This window comes from Choloepus didactylus, chromosome 12 (genome assembly GCF_015220235.1).
Source record: "Choloepus didactylus isolate mChoDid1 chromosome 12, mChoDid1.pri, whole genome shotgun sequence".
NCBI classification, from domain to species: Eukaryota; Metazoa; Chordata; class Mammalia; order Pilosa; family Megalonychidae; genus Choloepus; species Choloepus didactylus.
This window is the reverse complement of record NC_051318.1, coordinates 97,198,976-97,226,829: the sequence shown is the minus strand read 5'-3', so window position 1 is coordinate 97,226,829 and position 27,854 is coordinate 97,198,976.

The following is a 27,854-nucleotide window of genomic DNA, read 5'->3' as shown; positions in this document are numbered from 1 at the left end:
CTCAAAACATCCAAATCCATTTCCATTGTCCCAATGGGGCTGTTACTAGACCCATTTAACTCAACATGGGAAAGTCTTAGGTATATGGACGGAGCTGACAAATTCAGAATGTTCATTAGAATATCATTTGCTGTAGCAAAAATTTGATAACACACTAAATGTCCACCAAAATTAGAATACACAAATTGTGCTACAAGCATGTGCTTACTGGTCATTTATATATATTCCTTGGAGAAATATCTATTCAAATTATTTGTCCATTTTATTTGGTTACTTGTCTTCTTATTGTTGAATTATAAGAGCTCCATTTTTTTTGTATACTAGTCCTTACCAGATACATGACATGCAAATATTTTCTCTCAATATATGGATTGTCTATTCACCTTCTTCTTAGTGTCTTTTGAGCACAAAATGTTTAATTTTGATTTGTTACACTTAATCTATTTTATCTGTTGTTTGCACTTTGGGTGTCATATCTAAGAAGCCACTATCCAATTCATGATTGTGAAGACAAATGCCAATGTTTCCTTTTAGGAGTTTTTAATTTTAGATCTTACATTTAGGTCTTAACTTCACTTTAAGATAACTGTTGTATATAGTTTGAGGTAGGGCTTAAATTCGTTCTTTTGCATGTGCTATCCAATTGTACCATCACTATTTGTTGAAGAGATTATGCTTCCCCTTATTGAATGGTATTGGCATCCTTATTGAAAATCAATTGATTATAAATGAAAGGGTTTATTTCTGGACTCTCAATCCTATCCCATTGTTCTATTTTCTATTCTTATACCACTACCACACTGTTTGCATTACTCTAGCTCTGAAGTAAGTTTTAAAATTGGGAAGTATGATCCTCCAACTTTGTTCTTTTTTCAAGATTCCTTGGCTATTTTGGGTGCCTTGCATTTACATGTGAATTTTAGTATCAGCTTTGGAATTTCTGCAAAGAGGAAGCTTTTTAAGAGGGATTGAATTGACTCTGTAAATCAAATGGGGAAGTGTTGCTATCTTAACAATACTAATTTCTTCAATCCAGTAACACAGACATATCTCCAGTAATTTCAGTCTTTAATTTCTTTCAATGTTGATGTTTTGTAGTTTTCAAAGTATTTTATTTTTTTATGCGGTTGTAAATGGAAATGTGTTCTTAACCTAATTTTTGTATTATTCATTACCGACATAGAGAAATACAATTGATATTTGTGTATTGATCTTCTATCTTCTATTATGCAACCTTGCTGAATTTGTTTATTAAATGCTATAGCTTTTTCTTTTCAAAAACTTTGGATTTTCTATGTACAAGCTCATACCACCTGCAAAATAGAGATAGCTTTATCTCCGTTTCCAATCTGGACACCTTTTGTTTCTTTTTCTTGTCAAATTGCCCTGGCTAGAACTTCTGTAAAATGTTGAATAGAATCAGCAAGAAGGAAATCCTTGTCTTGTTGCTGATATTAAGGAGAAAATTCTCAGTCTTTTACCAAGAAGTATGATGTTAGGTATGTTTTTTTCGTAGATGTTCTTTATCAACTTAAGGAAGTTCTTTTATATTCCTGGTTTGTTGAGAGTTTTTTTTTTTTTAATCATAAAACTTCATTGATTTTGTCAAACTCTTTTTCATGTCTACTGAAATAATCTTTTTTCTTGTTGTTGGAATGTAACATAATTATATAGAAGTGATAACTTTCCTAGTGCAATATAACAAGTAGTTACAGAGCAAATTTAACAGAATGTTAAGGGTTACAGTTCCATAGTTTATTTCCTTATTGTGAAATATAACATATATGCAAAAAGGTGATAATTTCCGAAGTATGATTTAACAACAGTTATATAGGAAATTTCCAAGAGTATTATGCTTTACAGTGCTATAGTTTCAGTTATTTCCTTATTGTGAAATATAACATATTTAAAAATGATAATTTTCGAGTTACAACTTAAAAAGTAGCTATATAGCAGATTTCAAAGAATGTCATCTCTAGAAGAAGGGGTAGCAACAGATAAGATAGAATTTAACAGAGGATTCTGAATACTGAATCTCTATATAATTTTCTTTTTCTTGGTTGCTAGTTGCTAGGGTATTAGAATGGCTAGAAGGAAAGAACTGAAATAGTGGAATTGTAACCCATGAAATGATCTTTTTTTGTCCTTTATTCTATTAATATGGTTTGTTACATTGACTAATTTTTAATATATTTAACCAACTTTGCATTTCTGGGATAAACTCCACTTTGTGAATAAACTTCTCTGTTTCTGAAATTGGTTTCTGGAAGTATTTTGTTGAGTATTTTTGCATCTATATTTATAAGGGATATTATTCTGTAGGCCTTTTTCTATTAAAGTCTTTGGATTGCTTTTTTTATCAGACAAATTCTGGACATACGAGCTGGAAACTATTTCCTCCTCAATTGTTTTTTGAAAGAGTTTGCGAAGGATTTGTGTTAATTCTCCTGTAAAATTTTGGTAGGATTCACCAGTGAAGCCATCCAGGCCTGGGTGTTCTTTGTGGGAAGTTCATTGATTATTAATACAATGTCTTTACTTGGTATAGATTAATTCATATTTTTTCTTCCTTTTTGAGTCAGTAATGATAGGTCCTGTCTTTTGAAGAATTTGTCCATTTCATCTAGGTTATCTAATGTGTTGGCATACAATTGCTAATAGCATTCTCCTATAATCCTTTTTATTTCAGTAAGGTCAGTAGGGATGTCCACAGTCTTATCCCTGATTTTTCATAATTTGAGTCTTCTCTTTTTTTTCCCTTGGTTAGTCAACCTAAAGGTTTTTCAATTTTGTTAATCTTTTCAAAGAAAAACATCTGGATTTGTCGATTCTCTCTTTTGTTTTTCCATTCTCTATTTCATTTATGTTGCCTCTAATATTTACTTCCTTTTTTCTAAGTGCTTTGAGATCAGTTTGTACTTCTTTTTTCAGTGTCTTAAGGTGGAAGCTTAGGTAATCAATTTGATAGCTTTCTTCTTTTTTAATATAAGCATTTACTGTTATAGATTTGTCTCTCAGAACTGCTTTAGTTGCATACCATAATTTTTCATATGTTGTTTTTATTTGATTCATTTCAAATATTTTCTAATTTTCACTGTGATTTCTTATCTGAGCCCACAGGTTATTCAAGAGGGTGCTGTTTAATTTCCACATATTTTCAATTGTCCAACTTTCTTTTTGTTTTTGACATCTAATTTTTATCCCATTGTAGTCGGAAAATGCTATGTTTAATTTCAATCCTTTTAAATTTCTAAGACTTGTATGATAATTTAATATATAGTCTACCTTGTGTATTCTGTTATTGGCTGGAGTGTTCTATAGATGTAATTAAAATAAATTTTTACATAAAAGTAGCATGATCTCAGTTGTCTTAAACTTGTTTGTATTTCTTTTTCTTTCCTTCTAAATGTACATAGAGATGCATGAATATAAGAGATGTCTGAAGGGACTTTCACATAGAAATAAATTGATAGATGGCAAAGTTTTAGGTGATTGTGGGTGTGTAAATGTATGTGATTGTCTATGTGTATAAGGACATCTTTATCTATGAAAATTTCAATACAGATGGCATTTTAAGGAGCCTGTATCATTTGTACATAGATAATATCTTTTGTTTTTTGTTTTTTTTTTAATTTCCTCATTGCTAAAGCAAATGCCATGTAATGAGTTGGCTTAAGCAACATGAATTTATTGACTCATAGTTTTGAGAATAGGAGAAGTCCAAGTCAAGGCATCATCAGGCGATGCTTTCTTCCCAAAGACTGTGTCCTGGGGCTGGCTGCCAGCGATTTTTAGCCCTTGGCTCTTCTGTCACATGGCAGCCTCTGCTGACCTCTTCCTTCTCTTCTGAGTTCCCGTGACTCTCAGCTTCTTGCTTCCCATGGCTTTCTCTCTATCCTTCTGAATTTCATTCACTTATAAAGGAATCCAGTAATAAGATTAAGACCCCTCCTCATTGAGGTGAGCCACACTGTGCCAATTTGAATGTGTTGTGTCCCCCAAAACGCCATTATATTTTTTTTTTTCAGTTTTATCCACACACCATATTATCCATCCAAAGTGTAGAATCAATGGCTCTGGTATAACCACATATTTATGTATTCACCACCACAATCAATTTGAGAACATTCTCATAGCTATGGAAAAAAAATCCTCATAACCCATGTGCTCCTCTATTATTGACACTTAGCTTTGGTATAGTGCCTTTGTTACCACTGATGAAAGAATATTACAATGTTAATGTTAACTATAGTCCTTAGTTTGCATTAATTGTATTTTTCCCACATGCCACCCTATTATTAACATCTTGCAATAGTGATGTACATTTGTTCTAGTTCATGTAAGAACTTGCTTATACTTGTGCAATTAACCACAGGATTGAACTTCTGGAGTGAGTCAGAACATTCAGATTTGCAGTGTGGTATTGTAAAAGTAACACCATTTGGGGGTTAGATAGGCCTCCACTTAAAATCTCTTTGCCACTCTGTAAACTTGGGCAAGTTACTTTGAGCTTCACCTGTAAATTGAGGTTAATAAAAATACTAGGTGGAATATAGAGAGTGTTTATTTTGGGCCAGGAACTTAGCCAAGAATTTTAAGTGGGTAACTTCTATTAATCCTAATATCAGCTCTATGGAGGAGGTGCTAACATTTTCCCCATTTTGTAAATGAGGAAACTGAGACGAAGAAAAAAGCTGAAATACTTGATTGTGGATACAAAGTACATAGGTGGCTTCATGGGCATCAAGCACTGGTCACCTGCTCTGAATTCCCACCTGCTTCAAAGCCCACTGTGATCTGAGCTCTCCCCATTACCAGAGAAATTCCAAAGGCTTTGAACCAAGCTTGGAGGAGTTCCTGGATGTCGGATGAGTCTTCCTATTATCACAAAGACTGATGGGATGAGAGTCATGTTCTGCTAACTTTGCTTGAAATACACAAACAGCCTACACTAACTCTAAAAGAAATAGAAGAACTCAACAGACCAATCAAAAGACGTTGTCACCTGAAACTACCAAACTCCAACCCAGCAGTCTGGACTCCTGAAGACAATTATATAATAATGTAGATTACAAGGGGTGACAGTGTGATTGTAAAGACCTTGTGGATCACACCCCCTTTATCTAGTGTATGGATGAGTAGAAAAATGGGGATAATAACTGAAGGACAAATGGGGTGGGATGGGGGGATGATTTGGGTGTTCTTTTTTCACTTTTATTTTTTATTCTTGTTCTGGTTCTTTCTGATGTAAGGAAAATGTTCAGAGATAGATTGTGGCGATGAACGTATAACTATGTTATCATACTGTGGACAGTGGATTGTATACCATGGATGATTGTATGGTGTGTGAATGTATTTCAATAAAACTGAATTTAATAAAAAAAAAACATATAAAGTACCACAATCAAGGTATAAAATATATAAATCACTCACAAATTTCTCTCATGTCCCTTCGTAATAAATACCTCCCCTCCAATCCCAACTCCTGGAAAATACTGATCTGATTTTTTCTCTTTATTTTACCCTTGTAAGAATGTCATAAAAATGGAATCACTTAGCATAATAATTATGAGACTCATTTGTGTTGCATGTCAGTCCTTCATTCCTTTATATTGTTGAGTAGCATTTTGTTGAATCCACATTTTGTATATTCCTTCACCAATTGATGGACATTTGCATGGTTTACAGTTCTTTAACAAGCCTTCTTGAATTTTTATAGGTATGACATTGAATCTATAGATCAATTTGGGAAGAATTGATATCTTAGAAGTATTAAGACTTACAACTGATTAATTTATTTGGGTCACCTTTATCTCTTGAAAATGTTATATAATTTTCCACATACTGGTGTCAAATTTATTTTGACAGATTTACCCATATGTATTTCATATTTCAAGGTGATATGAAAGGTATTTTAAAATTTTCATTCCAATAGTTTGGTATTCGTATAGAGAAATAGAAGTGAATTTTGTATATTGATCTTGGATCTTGAAATGTTGTTAAATTCACTTGTTAGTTCTAGTACTTTTTTGTAGGTTCCTTAGGATTTTCTACATAGAAGATTATGCCCCCTGTGAATAAAGTCTGGTTTATTTCTTCCTTTCCAATATGGATGCCTTTTATCTCTTTTCCTTGCCCGACTGCACTGGCCAGAACCCCCATTAGAATGTTCAATAGAAAGTGGTAAAAGTATAACACCGTGTCTTGCTCCCTATGTTTCGGGAGAAATTACACAGTCCTTCACCATTAAGTATAATGTAGGGTTTCTTTTTTTTTAATGTGGCATTTATCAAGTTGAGAAAACTCTTTTATATTCCTACATTGCTGAGAATTTTTCTAATCCTTAACCAACTTTGGATTTTGGGCATAAATTCCACTTAATCATGATGTATTAACTTTTTATATATTGCTAAATTTGATTTGCTAAATTTTGTTAAGCATGCTGGTATCTATTTGTCTCTAGTTTCTTTTCTTGTATTATCTTAGTGTGGTTTTTGTATCAGGGTAACTTGGTCTCATAAAATGATGTATTAATGCCTGGAAAAAAAAAAAAAAAGAGATTGTCAGTTATCAAAAGCCTCCCAAAAAAGAAAAGCCCAGGACCAGATGGCTTCACAGGTGAATTCTACCAATCATTCCAAGAAGACTCAACACCAATCCTGCACAAACTCTTCCAGAAAATTGAAGAGGAGAGAACACCACCCAATTCATTCTATGAGGCCAACATCACCCTCATAAAAAAGCCAGATAAAGATACTACCAGAAAAAAAAAATTACAGACCAATTTCTAATGACTATGATGTAAAAATCTTAAATGAAATACTTGCAAATTGAATCTAACAGCACATTAAAAGAGTTATACATGATAATCAAGTGGTATCATAGCTATCAAGGTATGCAAGAATAATTCAACATAAGAAAATCAATTAATTTAATACCCCACATTAACAAATAAAAGAGGAAAAACCACATGTTCATCTTTAAAAAAAAGAGATTTGACAGAAAAAGCACTTGACAATAACCAGCATACTTTCATGATAAAAACACTTAGAAAACTAGGAATAGAAGGAAACTTCCTCAAAATGATAAAGGACAAATGTGAAAAACTCACAGCAAACATCATACTTAATGGTGAAAGACTGAAAGCTTTCCCTCTAAGATCAGGAACAGAACAAGGATGCCCACTGTCACCACTGTTACTTAACATTTTTGTGCTGGAAGTTCTAGCAAGAGCTGTTAGGCAAGTAAAAGACATGAAAGGCATCCAAATTGGAAAGAAAGAAGTCAAACATTCCCTATTTGCAGATGACATGATCATGTATGTAGAAAGTCCCAAAAAATCTACAACAAAGCCATGAGAGCTAATAAATGAATTCAGCAGAGTACCAGGATACAAGATCAACACGCAGAAATCAGTAGTATTTCTACACACTAACAATGAGTAATCTGATGAAGAAATCAAGAAAAAAAGTCCATTTACAATAGCAATGAAAAAAATCAAATGTCTAGGAATATGTTTAACCAAAGATGTAAAAGTCTTATACTTAGGAAACTACAAAACTTTGTTAATAGAAATCAAAGAAGACCTAAAAGAATGGAAAGACATTACATACTCATGGATTGGAAGACTAAATATTGTTATGATGTCAATTCTAACCAAATTGATTTACAGATTCAATACAATCCCAATCAAAATTCCAACAGCCTACTTTGCAGAAATGGTAAAGCCAATTGTCAATTTTATTTGGAAGGGCAGGGGGCTTTGAATAGACAAAAACATTTTGAAAAAGGAGAATGAAGTTGGGTGACTCATACTTTCCAACTTTAAAACATACTACAAAGCTCCAGTGGTTAAAACACCATGGTCATGGGACAGGGATAGATATATTGACCAAGGGAATTGAATTGAGAGTTCAAAGATAGACCTTCACATCTATGGCCAATTGATTTTTGACAAGGCTGCCAAGTCCACCATTTGTCTTCAGCAAATGATGCTGGGAGAACTGGATATCCATATGCAAAAGAATGAAAGAAGACCCCTATCTCACACCATAAACAAAAAAATAACTCAAAATGGATCAAAGACCTAAATGTAAGAACAAGGACTATAAAACCACTAGAAGAAAATGTAGGCAAGCATCTTCAAGATCATGTTGGTAGGCAATGGTTTATTAGATGTTACAGCCAAAGCGCAAGCAACAAAAGAAAAAATAGGTAAATGGGACCTCATCAAAATTAAAAACTTTAGTGCATCAAAGGCCTGTCATGAAAGTGAAAAGACAACCAACACTATTGGAGAAAATATTTGGATGACACATATCGGATAGGTTTTAATATCCAGAATATATAAAGAAACCCTACAATGCAACAATAAGAAGACAAACAACCACACCTATTAAAATGGCCACTATTAAAAAAACAAACAAACAGAAATCTACAAATGTTGGAGAGGATGTGGAGAAACAGGAACACTCATTCACCACTGGTGGGAATGTAAAATGGTGCAGCTGCTGTGGAGGACAGTTTGGCAGTTCCTTAGGAAGCTCAGAAGACAATTCCTATATGATCCTGCAATCCATGTACTAGGCATATACCCAGAAGAGCTGAAAGCAGGGACTCAAATGAAAAATAGTGAGTGTTGCAGAGTATAGAACTAGGAACTACATGTTCATTGTTGGTGGGAATGTAAAATGGTGCAGCTGCTGTGAAAAACAGTTTGGCCATTCTTCAGAAAATGAATTATTACAATTACCATATGATCTGGAAATCCTACTTCTAGGTAAATACCCAAAAATATTGAAAGCAGAGAATTGAACAGGTATTTTCCCACCAATGTTTATGGCAGCATTTTTCAAATTTTCAAAGATGGCAGCAATCCAGCTATCCATCAACTGATGACTGGATAAACAACAGGTGGTATATACATACAGTGGAGTATTATTCAGTCATTAAAAGGGATGAATTTCTGACATGGATGAACCTTGAAGACATCATGCTGAGTGAAATAAGCCAGAAATAGAAAGGACAAATATTTTATGATCTTACTGATATGAAATAGTTAGAATATGAAAATGTATAGTCAGAAACTAGAATACAGTTTACCTGGGGCTGTGGGGTGGGTAATGTTTAATTGGTACAGAGTTTTTGTTTGGGTGATGGAAACTTTTGGTAATGGATGACTGGGATGATACCTCAATATTGTGAATGTAATTAACATCACTGAATTGTATATTTGAAAATAGTTAAAAGGGAATATTCTCAGTTGTGTGTGTGTATATATATATATATATATTTCCATAATAAACATTTTTTTAAAACCATGGGCTTGTACAACACAGTGAACCATAATATAAACTATGGACTACAATCAATAGTATAATTATAATAATACTGTTTCATCATTTGGAACAAAAGTACTAAACTAATGCAAAATATTAATAATAGGGGAAACTGCATGTCTGAGGGGGTATATGGGAACGCTGTACTTTCTCCATGATTTTTCTGTAAACCTAAGAAAATGAGAGAAATCTAAGAAAACTAGGGGAAAAAATATGTTCCTTTTGATTCCAAAATCTTTCCTTGAAGAATGATGAAAAATTGTTGCCCTTTCATTTTTGTCACCAGAAATCTCCAGCAAACTTCTTGACCAGCTCAGAAGTATCAGCTCAGATTACAAGGTACCCTGGGCACTTGATTTCCCCATATCTCCTGCAAGTACTTTGGGACATGATCTGCTTCTCCTGACTTTCTTTTCCGTTCAATTTTGATAAAAACAAGTTGGATATATTGCCATGGATATAAATGCTAAGCATTCTGTATTCCACTATTTTCCCTGTGGTGTGTAATCATCACCATTAATCAGAAGCTCTGAACGCCTGGAAACTACCTCTTCTGCAATGAAAATAATAAAAGGAACTAGTTTCAGTGCATTGGGGCCATTGAGGGGTTATGCCTTCAATTGGGATTGAATGCAGACAACCTTGAAGAGAAGCAGTACCTTTTGCATAGCAGAACCATGCAAAACTGGCTCCTCAGAAACAATTTAAATAGGCTTGGGCCATTGAATTATCTATATTTTGATTTTTTCAATCATTTATTACATAAAATACTAAAAAAATCTAATTTAAACCTTCCTTATCTCTAGGTATATAAACAGTGTGGTGAATTAGGGCATCCATGGTCAGCCAGAAGTGTCAAACAATGGTCTCTAATAGTCTCTCCTTTATAAAGTCCCATTTATCTCATAAACCACCAGAATGAAGCTGCTTTTGCTGAGGTAATCAATTACCTGTTATTTGCATATCTTAATGAACATGTTTTAGTCTTAGTCCTATTCTTATTGGACCTCTCTGATATTTTCCTCCCTGTTTTCCATTTACCTTTCTCATCTCCTCAAAGTCCTCCCTCCCTTTCATGACCCTGGTCCATCTTAGATGTCTCTGATTACCTCTTTCCTGTCTTCTCCGTAGGCTTCTATTATTTTGTCCATCCTTAAATGTTGGTGTTCCCAATTTAGTCCTTGGCCCACAGCTTTTGTGATGCTATAAACTCTTCCTGGGTGATCCCATACTGTTTTTCTAGTTTGAATTAATACCTGTGTGCTCCAAAAGGTTACATTTCAATTCAAGGAATACCCCTCCTCTAGGTTCAGATACATATGTTTAAATGTATCTTAACTGTCTCATCAGAATCTCAAAATCAGTATATCCCAAATTAAAGTTGTCATCTCTCATCTACACCTACTCTCCCCTCACTGTCTCCATTTCAGTGCCACTATCACTTGCCCAGCCACTCAGGTTAGAAACCTAAAAAACAATCTACTACTCCTCAGTCTCTGTCACACCCCAAATCTAATAACTCTTTGGCCAATTTTTTCTCACATATATGTGTCAAATCCACCCCCTCGTCTTCCACTTGGCCCCTACTATGATCTCGTATTTCAGATCCTCCTTTTTTGCCTGCACTATAAGAACAACTCCCCAATTCATTTCCCTGCCTCCAGTTTTATTGCTTCTCCCACGTTTCTGGAGTAAACCACTTAGAGCATGAATTTGGCTCTCCTGTGGCTCCCCATTCCCTTTAAGATAAACCATAAGTTCCACGTCTTAGCCGACAAAGCCTTCTGTGATCTGGCCTCTTGACTCCTGGCCAACATCACATCCTGTGCCTCCCTCTGCCCCTTCTACTTCCAGTCAGCAGTATTGGATCCTGGCACCCTCCATGCTGATGTTCTCCCCGAGGTCACACAGCTCCTATACCCCTCCCTCCTCCCTACAGTGCGTGCCAGTCCTTTTTTGATTTTGGTTAATTATTTCCTCTTCTAAGAAGTCTTCCCTGTCTTGCCACCTGGTTTGGGTTAGACACCCATCCTCTATATTACTAGGAATACCCCATGGATTATAGCATCCAACACTTTGTATCATAAATACGTATGCTTCTCTCTCTCTCCCTCTACTTGAACCATGAGGGCAGCAGCTGTGTATTACTCATCTTTGTATGCACAGTGTCCAAGGCTTAGTAAACCTTCAATAAATGTTTGCTAATTGAATGAATTAATGAATGACGTTTCTAAACTGCTGCAGTTTTAATCATATGCACTTGCACAACATATCCATACATCCTCTTTCATTCTATCTGAATATACTCTTCTAAATCTTTCAGGAAGAAATTATCTTACCATCATCATCATCATCAATATCATAAAATAATCATAATATTGATAAGAATGTCTGGGTATTTATTAGCTGCCAGGCACCATGTTAAGGGCTTTACATGCAAGTTCTTACTGACTTTGAAAACAAGTCTATAAAGTAGGTTCTATTATCATCCTCATTTTACTTAAAACAAGTCTGAGGCTTAGAGAGATCAAGTTTCCCACAGTCACAAAATTAGATGGTGATGGAGCAGAGGTTTGAAGCCTGCTCACCTGAATCCACTGTCTTTCTTGTTGTTAAAAAACACTGAGTGGGGACATAAGAGTTGATGGGAAGTCATAAAAGACTTCACAGAAAAGAAGCTCTTTGTTTTGGAACTTGAAGATTGAGTAGGAACTTTCCCAGGAATACACACACACACATACACGCACAAACAGGCATCCCAGGCAGGAAAAAAAATTGTGTGCTCTCAAGTTCAGAGAGAGGGAAGAGTGTGGAATGAGAAGGGAAGTGTGAAGAATCTCTGGACCATGGAATGTGGCTGAACAGAGGCCTGGAGAGCTGTGTGGGTTCAGACTCTGGATACTGAACTAGGAAGTTAAGACTTTATCCCAAATTGAGGACCACGACAGGTTTTTAATCAAGCGTGCAACTTAGGCCCTTAAGAATGTTTGGCAACATCTTAACGTCTCCCAGCATCACAATCACAAGCAGAAAAACATATCCAAACATAATATCCATTAAAATTGAGATATCTATGCCACATGGAAGACATTAAGGGAAGTGCAGGATCAATTGAAATGAGGGGAGACTATGTGCCCAAGTCATGAACACTTGCATTTTTGAGTCTCTGCTTTCTTACCTTTCCATATTTTAACATATTCCTTGATAAGTGCTTCAGGTTGCTCTATTTATATATATTGGGTCTCTCCACCTGGATGCAAAAAATGCAGAGGGCAGGAAAATTTGTTTTCTGTTTGTTTTGTTTATATCAAAATGCTTCTCACATCACTCTGAGCCAAGGAAACACTGAATAAATGCTTGCTTAATAACTTAGTGGCGTATCTGTCAACATTACATTTTCGGGAAGGCATAGGATTACTGATCTTAATCTTTCTTTGGAAGGGGACTATTGCGGTAAAAGCAATTCTTTCTTTTGTGCTATCCATATGAAATATATTTTTAAATCAAACTTTGGTCTTCCAGGAAAACATAATTGGAGATTATTATAACTTTAAAAGAAACAGATAAAGTTTAGGTAATGTTGTTATTATGATAATCAGGAATGGGCATCCTTTGCGCTGCTTCTCATTTTCCCAAGTTTTGTGGTGTGGTCTTTTAAATGTGTCTGTTGTGCACGTTGCCTTTTTAACAAGAAACAGCCTGTGTGTGAGTGTGTGTGTGGTGTGTATGCACACAGATGTCACCACACATCAGGCCTGAAGGCTTTTGTGCAGGCAATAACAACCACCAATTGGATTTCATGGAGTCTCATCTACAAGCCTCTTCTCTGTTTTCAAAAAGAATTGGTTATTAAGCAATGACAGCTTTTAATGCTGAGTTCTGTAGTTATTGCAAAGTCCTTTCTAACAGGTCCATTCTCTACGTGGGTATTTTTAGCAGGAGTGCTTGTAAAAGCAGAGCTATGTGTCAGTCTGCCCAAAGCCCTCTCTCTACCTGCAGCCATCAATTTTCCTGTCTCCTTTAGCCAATAAACAACCACCCATTTCCCTTGTAGGGAAATGTTGATCTCAGAGGACCTTATTTTTAAATGGCTGGGTAGAGGCACTCAATGTCTTTTCTTAATGAGGCACTTCCTGGAAAAGTGGGCAAAAGAGATTTCCGGGTGATAAGTGTTGCATGGATGTCTGAATTTTAATGGATATTATGTTTGGATATGTGTTTCTCTGTTTGTGGTTGTGATGCCTGGAGATGCCAGGATGTTGCCAAACATTCCTAAGAGTCTTCACCTTAGCCCTGTTGACCTAACCTCACTTTTCCATTCATTCACTGAGCACTTACAGGACACCAACTATGGGTAAGAAAAAGAAAACCTTGAGCCATGCCCTCACTGTGTTTGCAGTGGGAGACAGCAAGCAGACAGAAATTATAAGATATCACATGGCAAATGCCATGACTAGCTATCCAAAGAGTGCTGAGGAAGCCAAAAAGAGGGCACTTGGAATCTCTGGGGAGGGTCAGAGAATGCCAGCTAGATGAGGAACCTATCAACAGAGGGCTTGGAACATCTGACCTCTTTTAGCATCCATACCCTACAACCAAGCCCATCCTACCCAAAGATGCTCCTAGGCACTTCCATAACCCCTCTCAAATGACTGCTTAATTTGAATGGGAGAACATGTCATATTGAGTTACTAATTTAATTTAATTTTGCTTATTTTATTTTAGAAGAAACGCTAATGGCAGTTATTTAAGAAGCATCCATTGGCACCAAGTATGTGCTAAGCATCCAGGCTATGAAAATGAGGAAGACAGTTTTGGTCCTCAAGGAACTTAATTAGGTAACAACAACAACAAAAAATCTTAGCTAACTAGTAATTAATGTGAAGCACTATAATTATGAGATAAACAGGTGTTGGCAGGATCACAGAGAAAGTGCATGTAATTCAATTGTATTCGAGGTAGGAAATATGAGAGGTGAGATTGCTGAGAAGGGCTCCAAGGATAAGGCAACAGTTGAATTAGGTAGGTTGAGTAAAAGATAACCAGAAGGGGGAGGGGCATTCCAGGAAGAAGGGACAGGAACAGGCAAAGTCAAGTAGGTTAGAAACAATGCAGGGAACGGTGGGAACAACAGAGGGTGTGGTGGTGTGTTTGGTGAGATTTAAGGCAAAGGGCAGACCATGATCAGAAATCAGGCTGGCAAGGTAGCAGACATAGGGTCATGTAAGGCACTGTGATTTCACAAGGTTATGCTGTAACTAGCAACCTCAAATCCCACTGGGTTAAAATAATAAGGGTATATTCCTTGCTCAAGCTGTATGTCAGCCTTGGGTTGGTCCACTGTGGCTCTGCTCCATGTGTCATCTTTTTTCCAGGATCCAGGATGAAGGGGCACCCCCATTTGAGACATCACTGTTTCATGGCAAGGTGCCACGGGATGTGGTAGGAGAACACAGTGACACAGCTTCTGTTCCCATGAGGCACAGATCCCTTCCGTTCACATTTCACTGGCCAAAGCAAGTCACACCCCCAAGGCTGACTACAATGGGGCAGGGAAGGATAATCTTCTCCACAGGGAGAGGAGGCAAATTATCAGAGACAAGAGTCAAACCTATCACACCACTTTGGGGAGTGCAGACTTTAAGCTGTGGGTGGTAGATAACCAAAGAAGAATTTTAAGCTGGAGAGAGCCTTGTCAGATTAGCACTTTAGATAGACCACATGGTTTCTATGCAGAGGACTGAATAGACAAAATACATCGTGAAGTCCAGACATTGAGTTTATGAATGTTCAACAGGGTGGCTTCCAGGTTCTCACACAGTGCCTCTTAACTACAATTTTAGAGATGATTCAAATGAGCACTAAAGCCTACAGTGCTAAATTAGAAGCGTGGTGATGGGAATGACTGTGATCCAAGGATATGTGAGTAGATATTGTGATGAGGATCCCATTATAAAGAAACTTACAGATCAGTGGGGGCATATAGCAAGTAAATTAATGATCCCACATGTGTGATAAATGATACTAAGTTAATGGTCAATAAAAAGGATGTCTAAGTTAGGTTGGGAGTCAATGAAGAGTTCCAGAAAAGGCCAAGCTTGAGTTGAATCTTGAAGTCGGAGATAATATTAGCCGGGTGTGAGGGAGAGCTAGGGCACTTGAAGCAAAAGAAATAGCACATGAAAGGGCAAGGAGGTATGAAACAGATTTTTCCAGGTTAAGAAAGTTGCATTCCAGCCCTGGTATTTCTGATAGTCTTTTAAAAAATTATAGTCATCAAAATTTGTCAAATGATTTTTCTGTAATCTTTGAGACAAGGATACAGTTATTCCCGTTTAGTCCTTTATGTGATTAGTTTCTTTGATAGATTTTCCACCCCGTTGAACCATTCTTGAATTCCTGGGATAAAACATACTTGATTGTGATTTAACCTTTAAATTCGCAGCGGACTCAGATAAAATTTTATACAGAATTTTGCCATCTATGCTCATAAATGAAGTAGGCCTAGATTTTTTTTTTTCTTCTGTGCTCTTTAACCATTATTGGAATCAAGTTTATATCTCCAAATTTAATTGGCAGCTCTCCCTCTATCTACTTTTCTGAAACAGCTACAAAAATGGGCATGGCCTCTGGTTATTTTCCCATCGTTTCTCATTTTGTGTATTTGCTTGTTTGCTATTTTTTTCTTATCATATCTTGCAGTGTCTCTCAAGCCAGGTTGCACATGAAGATAATCTTGGGATGATGTCCAGATTACTCAAGTCAATAAAAGTTAAAATAAATAAATTCAAAAGTTTCTGTTACTCTACAAGGCCCAGCTGGATACTGATGACCAAGAGTGCCTTAACTTCCCTTCGGCTTGACTAGCCATTAAAGACACTTCTTTCTCCCTGGCTGCAGGCCCCTGGCCTCCTTCTCACCTGGGCCCTCAGAGGCTCCTAATAGATGGTTTCTTAGTTCCTTACAGGCTCCAGGTGGCCTAGTCACCACAAAGAATAAAGGTTCCAAACCAAACCATCCTAATTGCAAATCCCTCACTGACCCCGTTTACTGTGGTCCAATGCTTTACCTCCAATTTGCTCCTTGCTTCAATGGAGTTGAGTTTTACTCTCTCTCCCCTACCATGGGAGCTAAAAATAATGTCATCCTTGCCTATGTCTCATTGGCCGGTGCAAGTTATTCTTTGACAGCAGCTGTGCAAATGCTGCCCTCATTCAGCTCTTCTATGGAGGTCTCGATCCTTACAAGGCAGCTAGAAGACCTGCTACCAAGTCCTGCTACCTGTTACTAAGTCCTGGCTTCACCCAGATTGGCTCCCCAGGATGCTGGGTCAGTTAGGCTCTAGTCATAAGAGGTTGGAGGGGGTCCCTTGCTAACTCCCCCAGCACCACAAGGTAGATTGCATTTCAGAGTTGGAAACTGCTGACCCCAAGAAGATAACATGGAAAAGAGTCTTTTAACTAAGTAACTTAAAAACCTCAGGTGAGCAATATAACTGCTCTTTTACCAGGAGATTCTCTTAAATGGAGACAGAGATGCTCAAAAAGCACATAGGAAAACCAGCATTTAAAAATTGCCATTTTTTAAAGAACAGGAAGTAGGACAGAAGACGGATTTTAAAATTAAAAAAAGTAGACTTCTAAATTATTTTTCATCTTGGTGGGAAAGGAAAAAAAAAATCCCTGGGAGATGTCTCAATATAGGAAATGCGGATATTCTTGGCCTAATTTCTGTCTAGCACTTCCTGGCACTGCTCTCCCCGCCACACCTCCCCCAGTCCACTTCTAAAGAGTGCTCATTTGCATAATTAAACTCCTGACGGGATGCTGGGAAAGCAGCACCAGACATGAACTAAGCCAAATATTCTTCAAATGTCATCCTTGCCCACATCACCACTATACAGGGGAAACCGCTAACTCATTTGAAAAGGAAGTGGAGGCTGTATGCTGATATTCAAAATACCTTTGGCATATATTTTATGAAATCTAGAAGCTTACCATGGGCCCAGGAGCCTGAAGGCAGAAAGAAAGGGTGCCCAGCCATGGGGAAAATATGAGGACAAGCCCAAAAGGAAAATGGAAAATTGAAATACATTTTGCAGCTCTAGTTGCTGTTCGAAGCCGACCCCTATGTATGTAAGGACTTAATTCTGTGTATAATAGGCCTAACAAGCCCCATAAATTCTGGCCACTAGACTCACTAGTTTGGGTAAATTACACTCAAGAAACTACTCCTAAAGTGCATGTAAGGTATCTGATAGTTGATGATCTACTAACAAGCATCTATATGTGGAAGAATTTGTTGCAAATTATTTGTTTTATTTTTTTCTCAGAGCACTGAGGAATAAAAACAAAGAGCTAATTTGGGGTAGGTAAGAATTCTGGAGAGTAGAGGCATAGTCTCAAGCCTCTGATGTTTGACCGGAAGGAACACTGCAACATAATGTTTCAGGCTGAAAGGCAGATGCCAGATGTGGGAAAGAAGCAGGAACTTTGTCTTTCGTTTGGCTTTGCCTTAGGCTGGATCTGCTCATGTGTCTAAACACCAGAAGTTTCCTCTTAATAATGTGAAAGAGGAAAAAAACAGTTAAAATACTGATGAACCCACATGTGAGTTGGAGCATCTGTGGGTTTTGATAGGTGTATTGGTTTGAAGTTGTTATGTACCCCAGAAAGGATCATGTTCTTTTAATCCATTTCTGTGGGTATAGACCTATTGTGGGTGAGACCTTTTGATTAGGTTATTTCAATTGAGATGTCACCCACCTCATTCAAGATGGGCCTTAATCCTCTTGGAGTCCTTTTTTAAGAGGATAAAAGACAGAAAGAGCCCCACACAGATGCTAAGAGAGAAGCTAAAAAAGCGAAACACACAGAAACTGAGAGAGCAAGCCACTGAAGCAAGAAGCTGGAAGCAACAAAACCCAGGTGAGAAGGATGAGCAGATGTCGTTATGTGCCTTGCTATCTGACAGAGGAACCCAAGATCTCTGGTAGCCAGTCTTCAGAAGAGGTATCATTCTGTTGATGCCTTAATTTGGACATTTTCATGGCCTTATAACTGTGAACCTGTGAGCTAATAAATCCCCATTTTTAAAAACCAGTCCATTTCTGGTATCTTACAGTCCCAGCAGGTTTAACAAACCAAAACAATAGGTCTCAGTTAAAGACTGAATGGAGGTATTGTCCTGGACCCAGGGGCAGCAGAGTCCTTCTTGGTGGCACTTACTGGGCCTTCTACCTTCCACCACAGCACAGACTTAACCTCAACTGCGTCTTGCACTGCTCCTGAGCAACTCCTGCTGGCAACTGATCTGCAGCTCACGCCCATTGTCTAGTGGAGTCTCTCCTTAGTCCCACCATCTAGGGTGAATCTAAACATCCATGGCCATCAGTCCAAGCCAATACTCCTCCTTTAGAAGATAAGCTTCATGACAGCAGGTGCCTTGTCTGACGTCTTCATTGCTGTATTCCTAGTGCCCGAAATGGTGCCTGCTACAAAGTAGGCACTAAATAAATATCTGACCAAAGAATGAACGAAAGAGCAAACAAGGAGCTGAGGCAGAAGCTCTGTAGGGTGACCAGCTCATCCCATTCTCAAAACGGAAATTCCTGCATCCCAGGAGCTGCCTCAGTCCTGGGCACACCAGGGTGGCTGGTCACCTGAAAGTCCAGTCGTAGAGGTGAAACCCACCATGTGGTTGTGAGTGCTTATGCATCCAACAAATATTTATTGAGCACCCAGTATGTGCCGGACACGGTTCCAGGCACTGGGGCTGGAACAGTGAACGGGATTCACAAAAGACCTACTCAAGTGGCGCTTACTTTCTGGCATGGCCATCATTCAACGTAGAGATTCACAGATGTCTATGTAGTATAGGATCCGACGTGTTCTATGAAGAAAAATGAAGCAGCATAAAAACACAAAGAGTGATCGGGGGGTGGGCGTGCTGCTTTGGACAAGGTGGTCAGCCAGGGCCTCCCTGATTTGAGCAGAGATCTAAATGAAGTGAGGGAGTGGATTTGAGGATATACGGGGAATTAATGTGCTGCAAAGAGGAAATATCAATTGCAAAGACCCTGAGGCCTTGGAGAAATCAACCTTTTCAATTATTTGAATCACCTTCTGGAGTTGTAGGAAGCCCAGCTTGTATGACTCTCTCCCTTTTCCATTCCTTCATTCAGTCATTCTGTTATGTCAAAAGCATTTACTAAGTGCCATGTACTGGCAAACAAACAGTCGCCCTGCTAATCCTTTCCTGTTAATCCTTTCCTTCAAGGGCAGGACCACTCCCCACACCTGCAGAGGTATTTGAGGTTATGCTTGGATCAAACCAAGGATTATAACCAACCTTGCAGCCTGCCTGACTCCAACCACTCCTGTGGCTTAAGATCTCCTGCTTTTAGGTCCCACCTGCTAGTTTGCAACTCTTATTTGTTGTCACTGCAGCAATTACACAATTGGATAATTTGGATAATTGAAAGGACTCCTCATAGGATGTGCTCTGTTAGGCTTTAACAAAGGAAAAGGATGCATTACAGCAGGAAAAAGAAAGCATCTAGGAGGTCTGAGGCTTCTGGGTACAGTTCCCGTGATCCTCTCTCAGAAGCACAGGATGAGTTTCATCTTTGGATTATTAACCACCTAGATCCTTGCAAAAATTCCCTGGTCTCAGAGGAGCCATGGCACAGGTTCACTGAGAGATCTTTTATATCCCATTGGCCATGAGGTTACCTCCAAGCTGTCTTAACTGGATAAATCAGGGGCTAATCAGCAAGCTATACATATTCAGTAAACAACCTAGACAAGCCAGTACAAGGTAACTTCAGGGGGGTTTCAGACTTTCAACAGCACATTATAAATCACTAGCTACTACTCTTCAATCTTATCTTAGCTGAGGGTGAGTACCAGATGGCCAGGCATTTCCAGAGATTAGCACAAAGCTATCCCACACCAGCTACAAGTTAGTTCAATCCGTGCACAGTTAGCAGTCCTTTGGGAGAAAGCCCTACACCTGGGTAAGTTTCATCTTGACTTCCTTTCTTATCTCTGCTTGGTAGCAGTCTCCAATATGCCAGGAGTTTAGTCTTCCTATGCCTTTGCCACAGCAACTGCCATCACCTTCAGGACTAAGCTGCCAAAAATGTGAAACTCCAACCACCCATCTTTCTCCTCTTCTCTACCTGGTCTTCTCATCCAGGTCATGGATGTATAAGAAACTTTATCACCCAAGGACTCCTAAATTTACAGCCTTTGCTCCTATATCCAACTCTGCACTTAGCATCTGTGCTCAGATATCTAGTAGGCATCTCCAACTTAAGAGGTTCAAAATAAAACCCCAATTTCTCTCTCTAATCTCTTCCCTCACCGGGCAGCTCCATCTCAGCACATGACATAAAACATCCGGTTACACAAACACATGCACACACACACATACACACACACACCCTTCTAGGAGGATTTATTCTTGATTCTTGATTCTGCCCTTTCCCTTACAACCAACATCCAAACATCAGCAAGTGCATTTGCTTTATTTTTAAAATCATTCCAAATTTGGCCTTAACAGGTTACATACTTCAGATGTACTTGCAAAACATGCAAAGAGAGCAAGTAGGAGGACTGGGAGAGCTTAGGTTCTTCAGAGAACTTGCCTTCATGCAGGCAACAGGATGGGGCTGAGGCTAGAACTTGCAATGATCAGAAACCAGTGACCAAGAAAAACAACTCAGTGTTCAGATGACCATTTGGGGCCAGGAAGCACATAGATCCTCAATACCAAACATTGCACTCTGAAACATTCACAATAAGAAAACCTTGAAGTTAAAGCTGCTGCTGCCTCAGATTGAAAACTATGATCTAATTTCTGCTGGAGAGGAAATATTACAGGATATGGTCCACTACGATCTAGGAGAAGGAGGAGAAAGCAGTCTGGCTGAGGTGGGATTGTGTGAACTGGAGATCAGGGTAGATTCTGATATAGGGAGAGAGTAAGTCCGTTTACCTTGGTTAGCATAGGTAATGCAGTCAGAAAGGAAGTTAGCTCCTTAATGCCTGAGAAAACCATTAGCAAAATGTTGCATTATAATTCTCCTTCTAAGTCGACTGGAAGAGTTTGTTTATTTAAGAAAACCCATCTTTATCAGAGGACTTAGAATACAAAAAGGCTGAATTTAACTGTGTGATACAAATGCAAATGAAACCAAACAATTGCAACAACCCAGAAAAACCTGAATTAGGAGCCACAATAGGTACAGACAACCAAAGTAACTTTCTCATAAAAATTGCAATCCTGAGAGTATGGCTAAATATTGACTTTCATCTTAAAACTAACTCACTTAAATTTGTTCTTATGATTGCCAGTAGCAGTGCTCACACAAATATGGCACACTGACTAGTTCTCATCTTGACTGAGAACAGAAAATTTAGTTACTAGTGGGGAAAGAGAGGACAGGATGGGGACATGGAATAAAGGGAAATAGATACAGCAACATCTAGTAGTTTATCAAGATTCAAGATGGCGGCATCTCTTTTTTTTATGTTTCATCTTTTAATTTTTATTCTAATAATGTGTTTATGACCTAAAATTTCCCCTGTAACTGCATTCACATATATAATTCAGCGCTCTTAATTACACTTACAACATTGTGCTACTGTCACCACCATCCATTTCCAAAACTTTACAATCAAGCCAGGTAGAAATTCTGTACAAATTGAGCATTAACTCCCCATTCCCTTCTGCCAACCCAGCCCCCAGTAACCTAGATTCTAGATTCTAACTCTGAGTTTGCTTGTTCAAATTATTTCATATCAGTGAGATCATACAATACTTGTCCTTTTGTGTCTGCCTTATTTCATTCAGCATAATGTCTTCAAGGTTCATCCATATGAGAACCAGAGCATTATTCCTTTTTAATGCTGACTAATATTCTGTTGTATGTATATACCACATTTTGTTTATCCATTCATCAGTTGATGGACACTTGAGTTGTTTCCATCTTTTGGCAATTGTGAATAATGCCACTGTGAACATCAGTGTGAAAATGTCTGTTTGTGTCCCTGCTTTCAGTTCTTCTGAGAATATACCTGGTAAAGGGACTGCAGGGTCATATGGGAATTCTAGATTCAGCTTCCTGAGGAACTGCCAAACTGTCTACCACAGCGGCTACACCATTTTACATTCCCACCATCAATGAATGAGTGTTATTTCTCCACATCCTCACCAACATTTGTGATTTTCTGTTTTTTTTTTTTAATAGTCACCATTCTGGTGGGTATGAAATGATATCTCATTGTGGCTTTGATTTGCATTTCCCTAACAGCTAGTGATGTTGAACATCTTTTAATGTGCTTTTAAGCCATTCATATATCCTCTTTGGAGAGGTGTCCATTCAAGTCTTTGTCCATTTTTTAATTGGGATTTTTGTCTTCTTATTGTTACATTGCAGAATTTCTTTATATATTCTGGATATTAAAACCTTATCGGATGTATGGTATCTGAATATTTTCTCCGATAGGATAGGTTGTCTTTTCACTTTCATGATAAAGTCCGTTGATTCAAAACTTTTAATTTTGATAAGGTCCCATTTATACATATATATTTTATTTCATTGTTTGTGATTTGGGTGTAAAGGCCAAGAAACCATTGTCTACCACAAGATCCTGAAGATGTTTCCCTACATTTCCTCCTAGGATTTTTATAGTCCACGTTCTTATCTTTGGGTCTTTGATCCATTTGAGTTAGTTTCTGTACAAGGTCTGAGATAGGGGTTTATCTTCATTCCTTGCACATGGATATCCAGTTGTCCCAGGACCATTTGTTGAAGAGACTATTCTTTCCCAATTGAATGGACTTGGCAGCCTTGTCAAGTATATGTTGGCCATAAATGTGAGGGTCTATTTCTGAACTCTCAATTCAATTCCCTTGGTCTATATGCCTATCCTTCTGCCATAACCATTCCGTTTTGACCACTGTAGCTTTGTAATAAATTTTAAGTCAGGAAGTGTGAGTCCTCCAACTTTGTTCTTCCTTTTCAAAATGTTTTTGGCTATTTGGGGCCCCTTATCCTTCCAAATAAATTTTGATAATTGACTTTTCCATCTCTGCAAAGTAGGCTGTTGGAATTTTGATTCTGATTGTGTTGAATCTGTAAATCAATTTGGGTAGAATTTACATCTTAATCGTTAGTCTTCCAGTTCATGAGCATGTAATGTCTTTCCATTTATTTAGGTCTTTTTTTATTTCTTTTAGCAAAGTTTTGTAGTTTTCTATGTATAAGACCTTTACATCCTTAGTTAAATACTTCCTAGATATTTGATTCTTTTAGTTGCTACGATAAATGGAGTTTTTTTCCCCCTTGATTTCCATCTCAGATTGCTCATTCATAGTGTATAGAGACACTACTGATTTTTGTGTGTTGGTCTTGTATCCTGCCACTTTGCTGAATTTGTTTATTAGCTTGAGTGGCTTTGTTACAGATATTTTGGACTTTCTATATACAGAGGATCATGTCATCTGCAAATAGTAACAGTTTTACTTCTTCCTTTCCAATTTTGATGCCTTTAATTTCTGTTTCTTACCTAACTGCTCTGGCTAGAGCTTCCAGCATAATTTTGAATAACAGTGTTGAGAGTGGATATCCTTGTCTTGTTCCCAATCTTAGAGGGAAAGCTTTAAGTCTTTCACCATTGCATATGATGTTAGGTGTGGGTTTTTCATATATGTCCTTATCATGTTGAGGAAATTTCCATCTATTCTTATTTTTTTAAGTGTTTTATCAAGAAAAGAGGCAACATCTCTTTTAACGAAAAAGAGCACAGGCTTACTGAAAAAAGTGGTTGTTGATGTGCCTTCCAGTCTTACAGCAAAGTGGCCCTGGAAGTTTTCAGTTACATTCTACATAAATATAACTTTTGCAGCTAAAAAGAGAAAATTACCCATTATGAAATTTAAATAAATAGAAATAAAATAACTTTAAAAGTTGACTGTGTTGACCTTAAAAGTAAGCTTACAAAAGTGTGATTTACTAACTAGCCTAGTCATTTTAAATATTTTTAAAAGAGGATAATAGTGACAAAATATAACTTGATTACATTTACATTTTAAAATGTTTGGAGTAGGAAAAATGTAGGCATTTTAAATGTGACAGTGCTATATAAATGGTAATAAATACTCAGCTATAATAAATTCTGCATGCGTGGGTGGTTTAGTGAGGAATAAAAGAAAAAAAACTGGCAGATGAAAAGAATCTGAGTTGAGATAAAAATCTGAGTGCCTATATACCTATACTTGTATTACTGAGTTGCATGAAAGTAAACATTAATTGGTAAGGAAAACTGCTAAACCAAGCTATGTAATATGTTGAATCATAAAAGCTAAATTAAACTGAATTTTAAATGCAATTTTACCATATGCCTGATTTCTTTTTCTCAGGTATTAATTAAAAATATAGCCTTTTCATGTGTAAGTTCTTTAACTATGTAAGAGGTTTAGATATATTATGACAACCACAACTGAAAATAAAGAGAATTGTTTCCAGGTCTCGAGACAGCCCAATGGTGCTGAATTAATTCATCTCAGATCAAATTCTGGAATACTTTTCTGTCCCAAGGAAGAGCATAACAGGAAATTAAGTAGAAAAGTTTAAGAACTCTTTTCCATGTTAGCTTTTCCAACTTTTCTACATTTCAGTGCTAAGCAACCCTTCCATTGTGGAGAAAACTTTTTAGAAGTCTTCAATGTAAGTCAAATAAATAACATGGGCTTATTTAAATTCATAAGCAACCTTGTGTTTTCATTTAAAACTAGTCAAAAATTCTTTTGCACAAACTCTACAGAGAAATCTGGGGGAAAAAAACAACAGTCACTAGCTTTACTTATTATACATTCAGTTCCCTTACTTGCACACAGTTTTTAGTTATCTTTGAATGTCTATTTTTTTAAACTTCTTCCATAGAATCTACAGTCAACAATTTTTCATCTCAGACTGAGCTGCCTCTAACCTTGCAAAGTACAATGAAGAAGCAAAACTTTTCATCTATATAATCAGGACCACATTAATTTCATCACGAAATACCCATATAATTAAGCCAGAGGTGATTTTTTTAGTTAGTTTTCCCTTCATTTTGGGAATGTTAACAAGGCTCTTTTAAGTCTCCTAAGGAATTAAGTCCACTGACAAACTGATTTTGAAAGAATCAGAAAAGTATTACAGTTTCTGCATGCTGTCATAAACAATCTCAACTTTTAGGTAATTTATCTTTAAAAAGCAACAACAACAGGATTACTGGGATTAAAATTTAAAATGACAAAAGAGCAACATATTGAATTATTTGTCTCTTTCTTGAAAATACTGAGTCATTTCAGTCTTGTCACTTTAATTTTAATTTAGTCTGTAAATAACACTGCGGTATTTTCTTGCATTCACTTTAATACTGCTTAACAGAAAACTTTTCCAAGAATAAGGATATCCGAACAGTTCTGCATACAGGTTTATTTGACTATTTTTGTATAATTGGCACTTTGGCTCTTCAGCTTCAAACAACTAGTTGTTTGTTTGCTTGTTTATTGATTGATTTAAGTTGCAGAATCTACGCCTTTATATCAGGGAAGCCTTGCTAAGTGTTCAGACAACTGTAAGGCGGCTACATGTAACTTTGGAAAATAGGGGAAAAAAATCACAAAACCGTCTCAACAGTTTTGCAGCAAAGAATTGCACTTTCGTCTAGGAGGCCTAAACAAACAAACAAAAAAAACACCTGCCAAACAGAAGCTGCAAGGTATATGAATTTATATTTAAGGCAGATTGTCCATTTTGTTTCAGAAATATAATTTGAGTGAGCCTTTTAATTTAAAAAAAAAATTAAGGGACACAATAATAATCTCTGAGAAGGAATACAAAGTTACTGTTAACCCAATGTTCACATTTTAGGCTACTAGGTTAGGGGTTCTATTAAGTTACACTGGTTATGAAGCCTGAGTCAGAGTTCTATATTGTTGGAAGAGATTTGGAGGCAGAAAAATGTGTCTTAACTGTGAATTCGGAGCGCACTGTTCTGAAAATTACCACTTGCTCTTAGGCAGTTGAGAGGGTTCTAGTGCATGGAATCATTTTCAGGAAAGCCAGGTCGAGGCTGTAGGAGGACACAGATGCAAGGTATTCACCTCATGTGCTTTTACTGGTTTGAATCTGTTATGAACCCCATAAAACTATGTTCTTTTAACCCACTCTTGTGGGGGCAGACCTATTGTGCATGGGACATTTTAATTGGGTTGTTTCCATGGAGATGTGACCCACCCAATTGTGGGTGGGACCTTTTGATTAGGTTATTTCCATGGAGACCTGACCCCATCCATTCAAGGTGGGTCTTGATTAGATCACTGGAATCCTTAAGAGAGCTCACAGAGAGAAGAAGCTCAGAGAATCTGAGGGAGACATCTTGGAGAGAAGCTAAGATATGATATCCAGAGTTTGCCCCCAACTGAGGCTAAGAGAGGAGCTGAAACAGATACCCAGAGACATTTTGGAGAAAGTCACTGAAACCAGAAGCTAAACCTGGGAAAGAAGGTTCAGCAGAGCCAGCTATGTGCCTTCCCAGGTGTCAGAGGAACGCCAGATACCATCACCCTTTCTTCAGTGAAGGTATGCTCTTGTTGATGCTTTAATTTGGACATTTTCTTGGCCTTAGAATTGTAAATTTGTGAACAAATAAACCCCCATTATAAAAGCTGATCCATGTCTGGTATATTGCATTTCAGCAGCTTTAGTAAACTGGAGCACTGCTAAAGAAACTAAAAATGGTTTGGGCTTAAACTTGTGCTGGACTCATGTACTACACATGTAATTATTTAAGATCCACAGAATATTCTGATGATAGATTATTATGTTGCAGTTTACCGTCCTGCCTGATGTGATAAATCAAGATGTGCACAACTTCAGGAGGTTCATGGACCTCAAATAACTTTCATCTACAGACCTCCCAAACTGGGAATATTACATCATGTTAGTAAGCACTTGAAATAGGCTCACTTCTTGGTGTAGAACTACATAAACTGGTACTATAGGAAAGCAGGAAATGGGAAAGAAGCATACTAGTTGTGCCAGTTTGAATGTATTATGTCCCCCAAACGCCATTATCTTTGATGTAATCTTGTATGGGCAGACATTATCAGGGTTGATCAGATTGTAATTCTTTGAGTGTTTCTTTGGAATGCTCCCCACCCAGCTGTGGGTGATGACTCTGATTGGATACTTTCCATGGAGGTGTTGCTCCACCCATCCAGGGTGGGTTTAAGTTGATCAGTGGAGCCTATAAATGAGCTGACATCACAGAAGGAATTCAGGGAAGCTGTGAGTGACGTCTTGAAGAGGAGCAAGCTTGCTAGAGAGGAACGTCCTGGGAGAAAGCCATTTTGAAAACAGAACTTTGGAGCAGACACCAGCCATGTGCCTTCCCAGCTAACAGAGGTGTTCCGGACGCCATTGGCCATCCTCCAGTGAAGGTACCCGATTACTGATGT